General features: G+C 45.3%; 1 protein-coding gene across 1 annotated transcript in view; it reads left to right on the top strand.

The window, feature by feature from the left end:
• The window catches only part of LOC126263233 (pikachurin-like), a 1086760-nt gene that overhangs the window by 541859 nt on the left and 532015 nt on the right, over nt 1-12886 (top strand). The gene's annotated exons all lie outside the window — the stretch shown is intronic.

Genomic DNA, 12886 nt, shown 5'->3' with positions numbered 1-12886 from the left:
TTATACAGCTTGCCAAAATTTATAATTTTTTCCCTGAAGTTAGCTGTATTCCTTATTTTAATACACCTACTATGTCAGCTGTTTTATTCACTATTTAAAAAGGTTACGTCCATTACCATGTTTATCTGAAAGCTGTTCGTAATCAGAAAAACAAGGAGAGGACCATCCTTCTATTGGGACTTCACTGAAGGCCGTACACAGCCAGAGATCGATTAAATACGCGAATCGAAGTTTTTTTTAGCGCTAAGCGATTTGTGTTATCCATGGGAGACATGCACCAAGATGTGTAGACACATGTGAATTGCAGTACCACCTCTCTTCTTGTCGTGCTTTCGTCCTGCTAGATTGTTGTCAGCAACGGACAAAATTCCCTGTCCATATATGAATTTCTTTTCGCTATAGACCTGCAAATACAAGAATTTTATTGTGACATTTTATTGAAGTTAAACAATGTTGACCAAGCACAGACAGTTTTACAGAGCCACTAGTTGATTATCTGGAATTCACGATTATTTATTTACCCCCAGAGACGAATAATTATTCAGACTGTACTGTTGTGGGAAAATATATTACGTGGATAGTTCCATTCAGAAGGTTCTATTCTCTTATAGATAGTCAATTTGGTTAAACGTTTCTGGAAATGTCACTTAATAGTGCACAGATCCTGTAGCCTATGTTTGCTACACTGATAGTGGTCGTTTTCGATTATTTTTAGATGTCAACATCATGGCACCCTCCATTCTCTCTTCTAGCAGTGCTTTACTGTGACCTCTTCCTACTACCACCACCACGACAAGGGGTTAAATGGCAACGGTATAGTTGTTTATCAGCCCAGCAACCTCAGAAACTATCGATTCGACACTAATATTTCGTTCTCAGTAGTTTTTACATTTCACCATCTGAAAAAGGGCACTTCATTCCATGCCAACCATACATGTGTTACCCCTAAACTAAATTTTTCTAGCTTGTGACTCTACATTCATTAAATCTAAATGAAATTGTCTCATGCTTTCTAGAATTATGCTCCTTTGTCACTTCAGTCCTTCCGTCGTTCCCACACAAGGGGCAGATAAGAGTGTTTTGCCATCACACTGACCATATTCTGAAGTTTTAAATTTGATTAAAATTGCATACAATTACCACAGTTATGATCGAACACAAACACACACACACCCACCCACACATACCCATACACACTCACACACACACACACACACACACACACACACACACACACACAAATACACGCTCGCGAGCCCCACTGAAACCATGACTAGAAGAGAGCTTTAATTCATACGGTGGGCCATCAGTTCTGTTGCATATATATCTTTTTACAGAGAGCCGTAATATTTAGCTCTTATAGCATAACATTTCTATAAACTGACCAGATAATTTATTCAGGGTGTTTGTTTTAAATTGAGACAGTTAAATAGCTCGAAAGCAATGCATTGTACGAAAAATATGTTGTAAGTGAAAAGTTAATATCAGAAAAGGAAATACCTGTCTGTGCTGCAACTGGCCACCGCCTAATGACCGCTCCTGCGTGAGGGGGTCAACCTTGTATTTTTAAATGCAAACCCCCTATTTGTATGGCATACTCTGATTCTATGCCAAAAATACGTGTGGTTTACTGAGACCACTGTTTCCCATTCGTGATACATGGCACTGAAATCCATTAATATCAATGTGCATATTTTTGCAATTAAGAAACAACACATTTGAATCTACATTTCATTTACGATGAAAATGTAGATCTTTGTGTTCTAACCGTTGATAATGAAGTTCCAGCGCTTTTTGAGTGTCGCAAATGTGATTGTACGGTACAAATAGTATGGATACACATTAACATTTCTGGCAAAGAAGCTACTTGTGTGGTAACGTAGCTTTCCGTACCCTACGAGGTTGGCTATGGTGAGCCCCCAAAGCATGGGAGTGCTTGACTGCGGTGGCTGCCCTCGAACCCCGCCATTGGGTGACTGGCTTGGGTGTGTGGTATAGCATCCAACCGCCCCAACTCCCGCGATGGCGCGGTACTGGCGAAATACAAACCACAATCATTATAAAAACGTAAAATTCCCATGGCGTAATAGTGCCAGACGCGCCTGCCATGGATATTCACCGTAATCAAGCACCCCAATTGTGACAGACAAGTGACTTAAACCTAAATCAAGCCTCCCAGTGGTGGGAGGCAAGGGGCCTCACCAATATCAACCATCCCGATGGGAACAGAAAACCATAAGATTCACGTCATTATCCCTGGATCGCGGTAAACATAGTTTCTAACCAGATACTGAAACAGCTAACCATATTTTACTGAATAAACAAATTTGCTACACCAAAGTAAATTTTGAACATAAATACGAACCGTTAGAACACATAGGTTTACGACTTTAGCGTGGCCACACTCCGCAGCAAGCATAGAAAAATTTATATTGTAAATAAAAAACGCCTCTTCTTACTATTCTGTATTTTATCCTCCCAGACGCGTTTCGCCTTTTTTTCACTGTAAGGCATCGACAGTGGGATCTATAATGATACAATTATGATACACTTTCGTTTTGATGTGTATTTTTCGTAGAATATAAAATAGTACTTTGTACTCTATAGAGGGTGTCCCAGTACTCAGAAATATTACAGCATCCATCATTCTAAACAAAAAACTTCATGAAACGTATGCTCTAAAATGGATATCTTAATACTTATGAGCACTTCTTCGTCGTCAATACTATAAAACAAATCTCTTCTACGGTAAGTACTTTGCTTTCCCTATTGTTGGACGAGGAATTATGTACCAAAAAAAGAGAAAGAAAAAATCCGTTCGTACGTCCGTCCATCCCTCTCTCTCTCTCTCTCTCTCTCTCTCTCTCTCTCTCTCTCTCACACACACACACACACACACACACACACACACACACACACACAGTCGATTTATATGTACACTCCTGGAAATGGAAAAAAGAACACATTGACACCGGTGTGTCAGACCCACCATACTTGCTCCGGACACTGCGAGAGGTCTGTACAAGCAATGATCACACGCACGGCACAGCGGACACACCAGGAACCGTGGTGTTGGCCGTCGAATGGCGCTAGCTGCGCAGCATTTGTGCACCGCCGCGGTCAGTTTGCCGTGGCATACGGAGCTCCATCGCAGTCATTAACACTGGTAGCATGCCGCGACAGCGTGGACGTGAACCGTATGTGCAGTTGACGGACTTTGAGCGAGGGCGTATAGTGGGCATGCGGGAGGCCGGGTGGACGTACCGCCGAATTGCTCAACACGTGGGGCGTGAGGTCTCCACAGTACATCGATGTTGTCGCCAGTGGTCGGCGGAAGGTGCACGTGCCCGTCGACCTGGGACCGGACCGCAGCGACGCACGGATGCACGCCAAGACCGTAGGATCCTACGCAGTGCCGTAGGGGACCGCACCGCCACTTCCCAGCAAATTAGGGACACTGTTGCTCCTGGGGTATCGGCGAGGACCATTCGCAACCGTCTCCATGAAGCTGGGCTACGGTCCCGCACACCGTTAGGCCGTCTTCCGCTCACGCCCCAACATCGTGCAGCCCGCCTCCAGTGGTGTCGCGACAGGCGTGAATGGAGGGACGAATGGAGACGTGTCGTCTTCAGCGATGAGAGTCGCTTCTGCCTTGGTGCCAATGATGGTCGTATGCGTGTTTGGCGCCGTGCAGGTGAGCGCCACAATCAGGACTGCATACGACCGAGGCACACAGGGCCAACACCCGGCATCATGGTGTGGGGAGCGATCTCCTACACTGGCCGTACACCACTGGTGATCGTCGAGGGGACACTGAATAGTGCACGGTACATCCAAACCGTCATCGAACCCATCGTTCTACTATTCCTAGACCGGCAAGGGAACTTGCTGTTCCAACAGGACAATGCACGTCCGCATGTATCCCGTGCCACCCAACGTGCTCTAGAAGGTGTAAGTCAACTACCCTGGCCAGCAAGATCTCCGGATCTGTCCCCCATTGAGCATGTTTGGGACTGGATGAAGCGTCGTCTCACGCGGTCTGCACGTCCAGCACGAACGCTGGTCCAACTGAGGCGCCAGGTGGAAATGGCACGGCAAGCCGTTCCACAGGACTACATCCAGCATCTCTACGATCGTCTCCATGGGAGAATAGCAGCCTGCATTGCTGCGAAAGGTGGATATACACTGTACTAGTGCCGACATTGTGCATGCTCTGTTGCCTGTGTCTATGTGCCTGTGGTTCTGTCAGTGTGATCATGTGATGTATCTGACCCCAGGAATGTGTCAATAAAGTTTCCCCTTCCTGGGACAATGAATTCACGGTGTTCTTATTTCAATTTCCAGGAGTGTATATTAATATATAGTCAGAGCAACCATGCAAATCAAATATACGTTTTAGTTACAATTTTGTACAGCATGTACGAATATGATGAAATTAAAAATGCTACTCGTCTGTCAAGAGGAGTATTCCCAGTTCCCCATCGTGGCATGAAAGTGTTTTTAAGTTCGCGACTGACATAATTATCTCCGAGAGTAATCTGCAAGCAGTATTACAGCGCTTTCCGCAAATCCGCCACTCCGGCGTCTGTCTGGGAACTCGCGGCGCAGACTGCTAACCCTATGTAGGTCAAGTTAAAACGGGCGACGGCCGCATGCACCTAACTCCCGCTGCAGTGTCGGTGGCTGCGCTGAACTGCGGGCAATTGGGGCCGAGTGGGGAGCGGTGTTCTTATTAGTGCTGTCCGCGACCACGCGCAGCCGCTCCCCAAAAGCCCCGCCCCCAGAAACAATTGCTGGTGGTGGGGTTGCCCCATTATACAGGCGGTCGGGTGTCGGATCGCGGCCCTAACTGCCGCCGTCATTCGGAGCAGCGACGCAGCTGACGTGGCGGACACAGTAACAAAGACACTCGCTGTCTGCTCCAGTTGTAAATGGTCTCCCCCGCTCCAGCCCTCGCTTTCTACCTCTTTCCCACCCACTACTTTATACTTCATGTTTCAGAGCCACTTATCTGCGTAATCGTACCTGTTGTTACTCACGACTGCACCCAATGGCGTGCTGGATTAACGACGGTCGTTTCTCTACGCACGGGATGGATTTATCCGAAACCATGTGCTGTTCCTTTATGTAGAAACGACTGCAGTTTTTACAGTTTTCTGTATAAAATTGGCATTGCGAACAACAGCATGAAATAGTTTATTGTGACAATTAAAGTACACTGGTTGTGTAAACGCTTGCACTTCATGAACTTCAGTACAGTCTTCATTCATTTCACGCCATTTATGGTCAAATATCTGAGCACAGCGGAAACAAGACTCCCTAAAACTACACAATGAATTTTTGTGATAAACTTTATAGCCAAACGAACATTGGGAAATGGAAAATTGTGATACCAAATTGACCAACGTAGACTGTAGTTTTGGCAAAAAAGATTTATTGCTTGTAGATGATACGGCAGTTAAGAAAACTTAAATAGTAATTTGAGAGAAAACTAAAGTATTTTCGAGTATCTCATGGTAGTTATGTAAATGAATTGTCTAAAAATTTAACTCTTCAAGGCCTATTTAATTTTGAGCATAAAAAAGTTACATTGGCTTAGCAATTGTGTAATACTTTCTTTCACGTTAAAAATTTAAATAAATGGCAAACACAGCAAAAACTTCTGTAGTTCCTGTTCTGTTCTTTGTACTCTATAGAGGGTGTCCCAATATTCAGAAATATTACAGCAACGATCATTCTAAACAAAAAAGCAGCTGCGCGGGATTAGCACGGCGGTCTAAGACGCTGCAATCATGGACTGCGCGGCTGGTCCCGGCGGAGGTTCGAGTCCTCCCTCGGGCATGGCTGTGTCTGTTTGTCCTTAGGATAATTTAGGTAAAATAGTGTGTAAACTTAGGGACTGATGACCTTAGCAGTTAAGTCCCATAAAATTTCACACACATTTGAACATTTTTGAAGCAAAAAAGTTCAGAAACATATGATCTAAAATGGGTATCTTAAAACTTATGAACGCTTCTTCGTCGTCAATACTATAAAACAAATCTCTTCTACAGTAAGTACTTTGATTTCCCTATTGTTGGACGAGGAAGAAAAAAAGAGAAAGAAAATATCTACTAAGCAAGGGTTCGAAAATATTTTCCTTAAGATCTATGAACACCTTATCAGCAGACGAGATCTGTTTCAGTGTAGGGTAGATGAGTATGTCGTCAAGTTGGATGTGTGTGATGTCCTTAGGTTAGTTAGGTTTAAGTAGTTCTAAGTCTAGGGGACTGATGACCTCAGATGCTAAGTACCATAGTGATTAGAGCCATTTGAACCATTTTGAAAGTGTGGCTCCATTGCTTTAGAGTAAACGATCAGTGTAACGACCACCAACTTCGTTACATAAAGTGCAACGTCGAAGCATGTTTAGTGTTATTGTCTGCAAGATTTGACACCGTTTCTGATGTCACAAATGATGGAAAGATGCACCCAGTAAGCTGAGGTACTCTTCCAACTGCTGTTGAGTACACAAGGCAATTTACATAGACCGTGAGGAAAAAGTGAAGTGGTGTATGATCAGGGAAGCGTACAGAGAAAGGGATTGGGCATCACCTTTACTGTCTGCGTGGAGTTCTCTGTGAGACATGCGCTGGAGCACCGTCGTGGTGAAACAAAGAACTAGCGCACTGTTGCAAGCAAATGTTCTTCAGAAGTTGACACAGAGAGCTCTCCAGGAAGTTCAAACACCATTCACCTTTCAAACGATCAGCTAGCGTGTGTGGACCAATAAAATGATCTCCAAGAATTCTAGCACAAATTGTTACTGAGAATGTCAAATGCTAACTTTCGGTAGAACTTTTACAGCCATTTAGTAGCCACTGCGAGACTTAAAAATACCCTCCCTTGTAAAAGTTAACTTATCAGGAAACAGGACCATGTCTGGAAAACAGGGAGTACCAGCGCGTTGACGAATGAGCCACTGTAGAACTGTTGCCGTGGCTCAAAATGAGGCTGTTCCGTAGTAAGAACTTGGTGCTCACGGTGTGAATGAAGATGTGCAACATGTAAAACATTCCAGGCACTCGTGTCATGTACATGCAATTCGTGCGCAATTGCACCTGCGCTTGTTCGTGGATTAGCCGTCCATGAAGTCAGAACTTAAGTACGGTCAAGGGCGTACCCAGGATCTGAACTAGGGGGGGTGGGGCAGGTCATACTAGTCCCAGGAAACAAGGACTCGAGACGAAATACAGCACTTCTAATTAAATAAAACAGTAAACTAGTGAAAAACTGCTTTTAACAAACATTTTAAGTACAAGAATGCACTTGTACAATCCGAGTAAACATGCAGCATTTCTTATTAAATAAAACAGTAAACTAGTAATAAACTGCGAACATCTTCTGGGGGGGGGGGGGGGGCAGCTGCCCCCCTCCCCTGCCCCTCGCTGGGTACGCCCATGAGTACGGTACGTAAAGCACGATAAGCAGACAACTATACAGTGACTAAAGTTGATTAGATGTGTGCTTAGAGTCCAGCACCAGTGGTTGGAAGTGATGAACTGAAGCACAACGAGCACTAAGTAAACAACTTGCTTCACACAGGCTCGGGTATGCTGATGTAGTTGTGTGTTTACAGCTTTCCTTCAGCAGCAGTGACATAATGTCAGTAGGTGGCAGGGTAGCTATCCAAGTGACATGTGGTCAAATACCACCTACTACTATAGAGGCTTTATTTCACATTTACGCCTATAGGTTTCTCACTGCAAAACGTTTCGAACTTCAACCTCTACAATCATCCAAATCTTTAAAACGCCATTCTGCAGCATTCTTTAATACAGAAAAGCAACGGACCCAGAACAGAACCGTGTGGCACGCGCACTTCACCCGAGTTCTGTTTGTGGATTCTGGAGCACAACCTTCTGCTTCCTTCTTTCCAGATATGAAGTGAACGACTGATGTACTTTATCTCGCTAATCCCATAACGCTGCAGTGTATTCAAAAGTATTGTTGTTATGTCCCGAAAGGGAGAAGAACGGCTCTTTGTGTATGACAGGTGTCTTACTTCTATCGACGCAGTCGGAGAGGGACGGCAGCGTGGGCAACTTGCAGAACTCCAGCCCTGACTCGCCTACACCTAAAAAGTGTTCTCAGGAAAACATAACCCTGTTTAATTCTCAACTGCAGCTCTTCAAGTCAGCCTGATTCCTTCGTGATGGCACTGTGCCGACATCTGTAACTATTCTGATTGCACAGACTGGCAACAAGCGATACGAGGGTAAAGTCACAGACTCCTACCGTGCTGTCCTCCAGCTCGGTGGTGGGTCTGGCTTTTATACCTGTCACCCCTGTGTTATCCCATACTATTGGTGACCTGGAAAAGGCTCTGAGCACTATGGGACTTAACTGCTTTGGTCATCAGTCCCCTAGAACTTAGAACTACATAAACGTAACTAACCTAAGGACATCACACACATCCATGCCCGAGGCAGGATTCGAACCTGCGACCGTAGCGGTCGCGCGGTTCCAGACTGTAGCGCCTAGAACCGCTCGGCCACTCCGGCCGGCTGACCTGGAAAAATTCCTTCTGAGGTACATAGGGATCACGTGCTTGAACCGTACCGTATTTGACATATTCCGTGGCCCAGTCTCTGTCGTCATGCTGGATGTTGTAATCTACTCCCTCCTTCCTAAGTCCCGTTATTGTCCACAATAACCAAAGTCTTTTATGAAAAATCTGAGAGGAACGAAGATTACAATAAATTTTGTAGTTTCTGTAGCTTTTCATGTAGAGTGGGCTCTAGTCCTTCTTGTCTAGGCATACTGATTCTTGAAGCTGAAATTCTCACAGTTTAGGTCCTCAAGGTGGAATTAAGCTAAATAAATTTGAAGATTGTTATTGCAGAATTTTTGTTGTTAGGTTAATATTTTTGTCACATTTTAGCATATCATACAATCTTTTCAATTTTCACCTTAAAAAAGCAGATATTACATTGTTCGCACAAAATACAAAAATACCTCCTATCACATCAGAGGCACGCTTACTACCACTTCACTCTGCGGTAACAACAATATTCCAAAGGATTTACAGTTTTTCTTGACGAATGAATCTCTATTAACTTCTACTATCATTTCATAAATGATCCAGAAATAAACACAATAAACAGTACTGGATTGCGTAATTAATAATAGAATTTTTGAGTGTGGCAAATAATTCGAAATTTCAAATATTTCCAAAGAAAATAATTTCAACTGTACATTCAGAGCTAGTACTTATCAATTGTAACATCGAAAATAAAGTAATTCCTTTTCATAAATTTTAGCTTGATATATAAGATATTGTGTATAAAATTACATGAAAGTTTTCAGAAAAGTAGCTGAGATAATATTGACCTGTCCAAAATTAGAAAAATAGTGCTGGTATCGACAACTACTGTTGAGGGAAAGTAATGCTAGAGGAGAACGTCCGTGACAGTGTGTCGTCGGGACAGTGGTAAGTCGCTCGGTGAACACCGCCCTCCTCGTGTGGGCGTAGTCTGTTCGTCTGAGACAGCCACGCTGACGCTAGTTGAGTTCATTAACACGCAGCGCTTCCACTGCTTTCTGAAGACAGCTCTTCCTTACGAGTAGAACAAAACCGTGTGGTACGGCCAGTTAACATAAGCTCAGTCAGTTTCCAAACTCTTCTCGGTTTGTGGACTGTGGAGCACAACCTTCTGCTTACTATTCACCAGATTTGAAGTGAACGATTGATGATTTCTTTTTCACCGGGTCGCATAATGCTACAAGGTACGTAGAGTTATTGTGTTATTCAGAACTAGTGATTTATTTATTTATTGCTAAATTATAGACCTGTTACTTGATGTTTTAAAACAGGTTGTATACTTTACAGTTTTCGTTTTTCATCTTTTTGCAGTTTTCATTCCTTTTGTCTTATCTACAATATTTACAAAGAATAATACTTTTCAAAACAACATTAATTTAAAGTTGAAATACAACATACACACACACACACACACACACACACACACACACAAAACGTTGTTAGTAGAGAAATAGTATTGCTAATCCTATGTGCTCGTATTACTAATCCTACGTATAGCCCACCCGGGCGGAAGGAGCGCCTGGTCCCCGGCACGAATCAGCCAGGCGGACTTGTGTCGAGGTCCGGTGAGCCGGCCAGTCTGTGGATGGTTTTTAGGCGGTTTTCCATCTGCCACGGCGAATGCGGGCTGGTTTCCCCTTATTCCGCCTCAGCTACACTATGTCGGCGATTGCTGCGCAAACAAGTTATCCGCGTACGCGTACACCACCATTACTCTACCATGCAAGCATAGGGGTTACACTCGTCTGGTGTGAGACGTTCCCTGGGGATGGGGGGGGGGGGGGGTGGAAGTCCACCGGGGACCGAACCGAATAATAACCCTGGGTTCAAATGGTTAAAATGGCTCTGAGCACTATGGGACTCAACTGCTGTGGTCATCAGTCCCCTAGAACTTAGAACTACTTAAACCTAACTAACCTAAGGACATCACACACACCCATGCCCGAAGCAGGATTCGAACCTGCGACCGTAGCAGCAGCGCGGCTCCGGACTGGAGTGCCTAGAAACGCACGGCCACCGCGGCCGGCCGGAGAAACCCTGGGTTCGGTGTGGGGCGGCGGAGGGGTGACGTTGATTGCAGGAGTCGTCGTGGGGTCGTGGACCACTGCGGCTGCAGCGGGGACAGAGCATCTCCGTCGTTTCTAGGCCCCCGGTTAACATACATATAATACGATCCTGTGAATTAATTACAGGAACTCATTGGTGTACGGCATTTGGCGATTTCTTGGCGAGATCGCCATCAGCTTATGCTATTTACTGGCACATCTCGGCTTCCTCCTCCTGTTCCTCCTCAGTGTCACTGTTTTCGCTGTCACTGTGGGCATCGCTGTCCACCATCTGGAGATTGTTGTTACGTTGCACATAGGCATGTCTGTTATGTCGTGTCCTCATGTACCAATGGTTCAAATGGCTCTGAGCACTATGGGACTCAACTTCTGAGGTCATTAGTCCCCTAGAACTTAGAACTAGTTAAACCTAACTAACCTAAGGACATCACAAACATCCATGCCCGAGGCAGGATTCGAACCTGCGACCGTAGCGGTCCTGCGGTTCCAGACTGCAGCGCCTTTAACCGCACGGCCACTTCGGCCAGCCCTCATGTACCCTTCATGTGTTATTTTTGTAATACTCATTGTCAATACGTTTAATTGTGCCCATTGTTCTTCGTCTCTTATTTCTGTGTATATATCTCTGTCAGTTTCTGTGTAGTCTAAGTGTAGTGGGTGTCTTATTGTTCGCGCATTGCCCGCATGAAAGGCAGTGTGTTCTAGGGAACCTTCTTCCCGCCATGTGCATGTAGGTGTCTGCCTCAGACTCACGCGGTTTAAGTGCGTGGATAATGCCTGTGTCCGGTTAAGAAATGTACACTACTGACCATTAAAATTGCTACACCACGAAGATGACGTGCTACAGACGCGAAATTTAACCGACAGGAAGAAGATGCTGTGATATACAAATGATTGGTTTTTTTGAGCATTCAAACAAGGTTGGCGCCGGTGGCGTCAACTACAACGTGCTGACATGAGGAAAGTTTCCAACCGATTTCTCATACACAAACAGCAGTTGACCGGCGTTGCCTGGTGAAACGTTGTTGTGATGCCTCGTGTAAGGAGGAGAAATGCGTACCATCACGTTTCCGACTTTGATAAAGGTCGGATTGTAGCCTAAAGCGTTTGCAGTTTATCGTATCACGACATTGCTGCTCTCGTTGGTCGAGATCCAATGACTGTTAGCAGAATATGGAATCGGTGGGTTCAGGAGGGTAATACGGAACGCCGTGCTGGATCACAACGGCCTCGTATCACTAGCAGTCGAGATGACAGGCATCTTATCTGCATGGCTGTAACGGATCGTGGAGCCACGTCTCGATCCCTGAGTCAACAGATGGGGACGTTTGCAAGACAACAACCATCTGCACGAACAGTTCGTCGACGTTTGGAGCAGCATGGCCTATCAGCTCGGAGACCATGGCTGCGGTTACCCTTGACGCTGCATCACGGACAGGAGCGCCTGCAATGGTGCACTAAACGACGAACCTGGGTGCACCAATGGCAAAAAGTCATTTTTTCGAATGAATCCAGGTTCTGTTTACAAAAAAAATGGCTCTGAGCACTATGGGACTCAACTGCTGAGGTTATTAGTCCCCTAGAACTTAGAACTAGTTAAACCTAACTAACCTAAGGACATCACAAACATCCATGCCCGAGGCAGGATTCGAACCTGCGACCGTAGCGGTCTTGCGGTTCCAGACTGCAGCGCCTTTAACCGCACGGCCACTTCGGCCGGCTTCTGTTTACAGCATCATGATGGTCGCATCCGTGTTTGGCGACATCGCGGTGAACGCACATTGGAACCGTGTATTCGTCATCTCCATACTGGCGTATCACCCGGCGAGATGGTATGGGGTGCCATTGGTTACACGTCTCGATCACCTCTTGTTCGCATTGACGGCACATTGAACTGTGGACGTTACATTTCAGATTCATTCGATCCCTGCGAAACTCCACATTTCAGCAGGATAATGCCCAACCGCATGTTGCACTTCCTGTACAGGCCTTTCTGGATAGAGAAAATGTTCGACTGCTTCCCTGACCAGCACAATCTCCAGATCTATCATCAACTGAATACCTCTGCTCAACGGTGGCCGAGCAACTGGCTCGTCACAATACGCCAGTCACTACTCTTGATGAACTGTGGTATGGTGTTGAAGCTGCATGGGCATCTGTACCTGTACACGCCGTCCAACCTCTCTTTGACTCAATGCCCAGACGTATCAAGGCCGTTATTACGGCCAGAGGTGGT

The sequence above is a fragment of the Schistocerca nitens genome, chromosome 6 (assembly GCF_023898315.1).
Source record: "Schistocerca nitens isolate TAMUIC-IGC-003100 chromosome 6, iqSchNite1.1, whole genome shotgun sequence".
In the NCBI taxonomy this organism is placed as follows: domain Eukaryota; kingdom Metazoa; phylum Arthropoda; class Insecta; order Orthoptera; family Acrididae; genus Schistocerca; species Schistocerca nitens.
The sequence above is the reverse complement of the archived record's forward strand: the minus strand, read 5'-3'. Positions and strand labels throughout refer to the sequence as shown.